The sequence below is a fragment of the Nicotiana tabacum genome, chromosome 24 (assembly GCF_000715075.1).
Source record: "Nicotiana tabacum cultivar K326 chromosome 24, ASM71507v2, whole genome shotgun sequence".
Taxonomy (NCBI): Eukaryota; Viridiplantae; Streptophyta; class Magnoliopsida; order Solanales; family Solanaceae; genus Nicotiana; species Nicotiana tabacum.
Window position 1 is genome coordinate 65,436,248 of NC_134103.1, and position 7,654 is coordinate 65,443,901.

The window sequence follows — 7,654 nt, forward strand, 5'->3', positions numbered from 1 at the left end:
GCACCCATCAAGTACGGGCGGAACTTCTCAATTGCAAACATAATGGCAAGGATCTCTTTCTCTGTAACGGTGTAATTGACTTGGGCATCATTCATGGTCTTACTATCATAGTAGACCAGATGAAAAATCTTGTTGATACGTTGCCCCAAAACTGCTCCAACCGCAACATCACTAGCATCATACATGAGCTCAAAAGGAATACTCCAATTAGGAGTGGTGATAATGGGAGTGGTTGTCAACTTGAATTTTAACAATTCAAAGGCTCTCATGCAATCATCATTGAAGTGAAATTTAGCATCTTTCTCTAAGATCTTGCACAATGGGTTCACCACTTTAGAAAAATCTTTTATGAAGCGCTGGTAGAACCCCGCGTGACCCAAGAAACTTCGCACGCCTTTCACCGAAATTGGAGGTGGAAGTTTAGAGATCACCTCTATCTTTGCCTTGTCGACCTCTATGTCATTCTTTGAAATCTTGTCGCCAAGGACAATTCCTTCCTCGACCATGAAATGACATTTCTCCCAATTCAACACCAAGTTCGTTTCTTCACACCTTGCCAATACTTTGTCCAAATTAGCCAATCAATCATCAAAGGAATCCCCGACCACCGATAAATCATCCATGAAGACTTCAAGGTAGTCCTCGACCATATCCTTAAAGATCGCCATCATACACCTTTGAAAACTCATCAGTGCATTACATAAGCCAAATGCCATCCGCTTGAAAGCGAAAGTGCCATAGGGACAAGTGAAAGTTGTTTTTTCTTGATCTTACGAGGCAATAAGGATTTGGTTGTAGCCCGAATATCCATCTAGAACGCAATAGAAAGCACGACCAGCCAACCTATCAAGCATTTGGACAAGGAAAGGGAGTGGAAAATGGTCTTTCCTCGTGACTTTGTTTAGCTTCCGATAGTCCATATACACTCTCCACCCGGTCACCGTTCTTGTAGGAATCAACTCATTTTTGTCATTGGTGACCACTGTTATGCCCCCTTCTTAGGGACACATTGCACCGGAGAAGTCCACGAACTGCCGAAAATGGGGTAGACAACCCCGGCATCTAACCACTTGATGATCTCCTTTTTGACCACGTCTTGCATGGCTTCATTTAGTCTCCTTTGATGTTCAATGGAAGGTTTGGCATCTTCCTCCGGTTAATCTTGTGCATGCAAAATGCGGGGCTTATTCCCCGAATATCCGCTAAAGTCCACCCAATAGCCTTCTTCCTCTTGTGGAGCACCGCCGATGTAGAGTCAACCTGCACGTTAGTCAAACAAGAGGAAATAATAACCGGTAAAATAAAACAAGGGCCAAGAAATTCATACCTAAGATGTGGAGGCAATGGCTTCAACTCCAAGATAGAAGGCTCTTCAATTGAAGGCTTTGTAGGAGGAGTTTTCCTATTCTCAAGATCCAAGGAAAGTTTCCGGGGTGCATAGTTGTACGATCCCATTCCTTGCAAAGAATTAACACATTCCATGAAGCCATCCATCTCGTCATCATCAAAATTGAGCAAGACGGCCTCCAACATATCACCCACATTAACCGTGACACTTGTATCATCAATAATCACATCGGTCACCAAGTCCATGAAAGAACACACTTCATTGCAATTTGGTTGCCGCATAGATTTGCACACGTGGAACATCACCTTTTCATCACCTACCTGAAAAGTGAGTTCTTCGGCTTCCACATCAACTAGAGCCTTCCCCGTAGCAAGGAAAGGTCTATCAAGAATAATCGGCACCTTATAGTCCACTTCACAATCAAGAATAACAAAATCCGCCGGGAGAATGAACTTATCAACATGAACCAATACATCCAAGTTAGAAGCCCAATTCCCAAGGTCTTGAAAAATGAATAGGGCATCAAATTTATACTCGCCCCAAGATCACAAAGAGCTTTAGCAAACTCGGCACTTCTAATGGTACAAGGGATTGCGAAAGCGCCGGGATCTTCCAAGTTAGGAGCCATCGAATGCACAATTGCATTCACTTGATGAAGGACCTTGATAATTTCAAAATTAATTGACCGCTTCTTTGTCACCAAGTCCTTCATAAACTTTGCATAACCGGGCATTTTCTCCAAGGCTTCAATTAATGGCACACTTATTGAGAAACTCTTCATCATTTCAATGAACTTTTTGAATTGATTTTTGCCATTTTGCTTGGCGAGCCTTTGAGGATATGGAGGAGGTGGCTTAGGCAATAGTGGCTTAGGCAATGGTGCCTTAGCCTTTTACACTACCAGTTCCGGTATGTTAATAACATGATCCTTAGACGAGTTCACTTCCTCTTGAGTCTCTTCCACAGTGTCATCAATAGCAATCCGCACTTCATCATTTGCCTGCACCACATTGTTCGGGATCTCCTCTTCTTCTACCATTTGCTCATCATCCACAAGTTGCCTTTGACTTGAGATGGGTACATTCCCACATCTTTCACTTCTAGTAGTAATGACCATGGAATGCCCCATTTTGTTCCCACCATTTGGGTTCACCATCGTGTCACTTGGTAGTGCCCTATTAGGAGGAGAATTTAAAGCTTGCAAGATTTGTCCCATTTGCACTTCCAAGTTATGGATCGAGGTGTTGTGTGAAGCAAGTTGAGTATCAGAATCGGCATTCTTCTCCATCATTTACTTGAACATGTTCTCAATACGGCTCATTTCATTGTTGGAAGAACTAGGACCATGGGAAGTATAAGAAGGTGGGTTGCTCGGTTGTTGATACACTGGGGGCCTTTGAAAACCCGACCCCCGATTTCCTTGATTGTTATTCCACCCGCCTTGATTGTTGCCTCCCCCATTGCCTTGGTTATTGTTGTTATACCAATTCCCTTGATTATTGTTTCCACTCCAATTGCCTTGACTGTTGTTGTTATTCCAATCGCTTTGATTGTTTCCACCACTCCAATTATCTTGTTGTGAGAATTCTGATTTTCTTGATTATTTTGAGGTCTCCATTGTTGTTGGCTAGGGCCTTGGTAGTTGTTTCTTTGCCCTTGAAAGTTGTTCACATATTGGACCTCCTCTTCTTGATCATTGTAAGATTCATCGTGATCAAATCCACTATTATCTTGCACAAAATTGTCCACTCTTTGTTGCACTTGTGGACTTCTTGTTCTTCGCTTGTTCACCATCATACCTACTCCCTCCATTGCATTGACTTGTCTCGGGTTTTGCACTTGTTGAAATTGAGCCTTTGTTAATTGGTTCACAGTGGTATTCAACTCGGCTATGGCTTGTCCATGATCATACAACTCTTTGTGAAGGTGAATCACATTGGGGTCACCTTGTGGAACATTAGCCCGAGATTGCCATGCCGATGAAGTATCCGCCATCTCATCCAAGATATCACACGCCTCCGCGTAAGGCATAGTCATGAAGTTCCCACCGGTAAGTTGATTCACTATACATTGGTTGGTTGTATTGATCCCTCGATAGAAAATTTATTGAATCATGTTCTCTGTCATATCATTATTAGGGCATTCTTTCACCATTGTTCTATACCTTTCCTATATTTCGTGTAGTGGTTCATTGGACTCTTGCTTGAATGCTAGAATTTCATCCCGAAGAATAGCCATGTGCCCGGGAGAGAAGTACTTAGAAATAAATTTCTCCGCTAATTCATCCCATGTATGAATGGAATGATTTGGCAAATATTCCAACCATTCTAAAGCTTTTCCCCGTAGAGAGAAGGGAAAAAACCTTAGCCTCAAAGCATCCTCGGAGACATTTGTTTGTTTACTCCCCCAACACGTATCTACGAACCCCTTCAAGTGTTTATATGCATTTTGACCCAGTGCACCAGTGAAGAACCCTTGTTGCTCGAGCAAAGTGAGCATCATGTTGGTTATTTGAAAGTTTTCCTCCATAATATGGGGAAGGACTATAACACTTGCATACCCTTCATTCGGCAATACCTGGTGTGGAACCGCTCGTGGTGGATGTGGAGGTGGGGATGGAGCGGGTACATTATCTTGAGGTGCTCGGCCTCGTCTATTTTCTTGAGGTTTAAGAGGGACCTCATCCATTTAATCATCCTCAACGTCCACGTCCCCCAAAGCTATGTTTCCGAGGTCATTGTTTGTCATGATTGCTCTACAATTTCTCAACACGTTAGTAACAAGGAAGGAAAATAAGATATTTCAAAAAACACCTAAATATATAGTTAACACCGTTTTTTAGCTCCCCGGCAACGGCGCTAAAAATTGATATCGTCAAATTTCACACCTCAATTCAAGGTTATGAAAATGGTCGATACAATAATAGTACCCAACAAGAGTCGGGGTCGAATTCCGCATGGAGCTATAGATGGGAGTTAGCAGTATATATCGTAGCATGTAAATTTGAATATCTAAATTTACTCTTCCGCAAAATTTGGTTGTTTTAAAGTCTAATTTAAAATACGATTGCAAGTTGAGAAATAAAACTAGGAGATTGTTTTTGTTGTTTTTCAAATGTTGTAAAAATGACTAGGGCTATGACCTTCACCTAGGTGTTTGCCTAATGGGATAAAAACCTTAAAGCTTGTTTTATTGGTCGGGGTGTATTATAGCTATCAACACTCAATTACCCACTCAATACCTCTCGGTCAGAGGGGTGATATTGCCCAATTTGGCTTTCTCAAGTTCAAATGGGTATTGAACAAAACGGTTGATAAAAGCTCAAGTCGGGTTATAACTATCTCTAGGTTGAACTCTTTAATTAGGATTATCAATCTCTTAATTGACCCAATTTCTTATTAGCCAAATTTTCCTAGACTAAGTCTCTCTTTCTCAAGTAGAGACCAAGTCAAATAGGCATGAACTAATATTTGCAACCATTAATTTCATAAATAAAAGCAAGAACAAGGCTAAATAATAAACACCCAACCACAAACAAGCATTAAATTAAACACCCATTAAGTTTACGCACTAGGGTTGGGTCACAACCCTAGTGAAAATCTAGCTACTCATGCTTGAAATAGAAGAAATAGAAGAAGAAATGATAATTAAATTCATATTGTAAGATTAATATGATAAAATCTAGGTTAAAATAGCTTAAAATGTGAAAAACTACTAAAAAGAGTAAAAGGAAACGACTACTATAGCAGCTGATGTCAAAAGTTGACCTAAAAATGTGAAACTCGTCTATTTATACAGAGCTAAAAATTTCGGACAAAAATGCCCTTCGAGAGGTTCTGCGGCCGCACATGTGTGGTCCGCACTTTTCTTTAATTTGTCAGGATCGGAAGTCTGTGGCCGTATAATTCTGATATGCGGCCGCAATGCACTCTTTCTGCGGTCCGTATTTTTCATGTTCGGCCGCACCTTGCTCTTCTGCGGTCCGCACTTTTATATCTGCGGTCGCATAGCTCTTCTTCTGCGGCCGACACAATTATTGTGCGGTCCGCACTTCTGGGGGACTTGGAATGCACCTTCTCTGAACTTTGCTTTGGCTTAGCTTTTGCGGTCGCACAATTCATGTGCGGACCGCACTTTGCACCAAACTCTGATGGCTTTTACTTCATAACCTGCTGCAGCAGATGATATTCTGCGGTCCACACTTCTGAGCTTTTGTGCTTTTTATGTCCTTGAGTTCAGATTACTCCTTCTTGAGTTGGATTTCATGTCGGGAGTTCATCTTCCATTATTCATGCAATTAAGCACATTTCATTAATTTTTGGGAACGCAATTAAATGCTTTTGGACTAAAACAAAAGCTAAAAGCCGCTAATAAGTAGTTAAAATCTTCACTTATCAATCGTGCACCACACTTAATACTTAAGCATACGTGTGCAAGATGAGTCACAAGCGACTACTAGATTCACTTGCATTCATGCAAAACTAACTAGCACAATCGGAAACCAAGTGAGTAAAAGTTGCACACGAGCCGCACATGACTCGTGCCTAAGTCAACTACGGGTTGACATTCATTCGGAACGAATGCAATTTAAGTGCAAAGACCCCTAAACGGCCACCCTACACTTAAAAGACGTTCATATATCCATAGAAGTATGTTTGTTACTTAGACTTTGCACGACCTTTCAAAAAGTTCGGTCAGGCAATTTATCAAACAAATTATGTGCATAGTTTTTCTTAGTTTGTGATGTTTCAATTTGTAGCCGAAAACCCTCCAATTAGAATTAAGTTGTGAGAATTACAGTTACCCACCTTACTATGATCAACAACCAAGCATTATAGAACCAATTTACTCTCCAATTTCAATCAACTAATTTAACAAACCCAAAGAAAAGAAATAAAAAGGGACAAAAACTAACCTACGCGGAAAAACGGGGTGGGGACTGTTGCACGAAAAAGGAAGGGAGGGGGGGGGGGGGTTACCTTCGTATATTGGCGACGAGGGAGGAGGGGGACGGTTGGTGGTGGTCGAAAGGGAAGATAGAAGAGATTCAGGTATTGGGGTGGGGTGGGGGGGGGGAGGGGGAGTGAGAGGAAGAGGGCATCATTGGGTTTGAGTGACAGAAAGAGGGGTGGGCTATTTTTTTTTAAAGAAATACTTTTAAACACCTATGGGCATGCCTAGGGCTCGCACGACACGAGACCCCTGGCAAGCCCCCAAAACTTACGTCTTTGTGCCAGTCTATTCCCTATATTTTACTATTTTGAATTTTCAGCCAAGGTCAGTAGCATGCCAAAATTCGCGCAATGTGTGGAGCCTAGGCAAACCTAGTGCTGGCTAATTTTTTTACTTTGCCCATTTGGCCACTTTTTGCCATATTTTATGATTTCTCACCCCTAACCATACTTCTTTGCATTTTTTTCATACCTGCAACACTCAAAAACATGTCACACACCCTAAAAATAAAAAAAAAAATAAAAAAAAAATCACGAAAATTGGATTGCTTCCCAAGGAGCGTTAATTTAATGTCGTGACACGACGAGTTACAACAAATCCATGGGTTGCCTTCCAGGAAGTGCCTGATTTAACGTCATGACACGGCGCAACTCATCATAGTCAAATTATGACATTAGTACTTAACCATATTTTAATTTTTTATAAGACCGCGCAAAGCGCGAACAAGTACATTAGTGTAAGATTATAAGAGAAAGTTACTGAAGCTATTTAAAGTTCAAAATTTACGATTGCATTGGCTTGTCAATTGAATGAAATTAAGTAATTGGAGTTTCTAGTTATCATATGACATCTTATTTGTGCGTTTTTATTATTTTCAAGATGATAAAAAGTATACGAAATTATTGGACTTCCCTTTATCCTGTGAATATCTTTGTACTTATAATCCACAAGCTGGATGTACCTTTATACTAAAGGGGGAAAAAGAGTTTGCACAGTTCGCCGCAGCTGATAAAAAAGGAATTCCGTTGCCGGGACTTGAACCCGGGTCTCTCGGGTGAGAGCCGAGTATCCTAACCACCTAGACTACAACGGAGGAGTTGCTATATGTTTGGTACTAATTTATTTAATCGTATAAATGGATAGACTAACAAGCAATCAACTCAACGAAGCAATTAAAACTAACGCTAAATCCATGTTACTTTTGTTAGGAATGCTTAAGTTCTGATTAAGATTTAAGTAAGTTTCAAATTACATAAGTGATACTATTCTATGCCGGGAATGACATGAACTTCTCAAAAAGATTAAGGTTAGTTCGGATTATGATCAGTTGTCGCCCATCTGCTGAGGTCTTTT

General features: G+C 40.9%; 1 non-coding gene across 1 annotated transcript; it reads right to left on the reverse strand.

Annotated features, from left to right (window-relative positions):
• Positions 1-7,321: 7,321 nt before the first annotated feature.
• Positions 7,322-7,394, reverse strand: TRNAE-CUC (transfer RNA glutamic acid (anticodon CUC)). Its single transcript has one exon. It is a non-coding gene; the product is annotated as a tRNA-Glu (tRNA).
• Between the last annotated feature and the right edge of the window lie 260 nt (positions 7,395-7,654).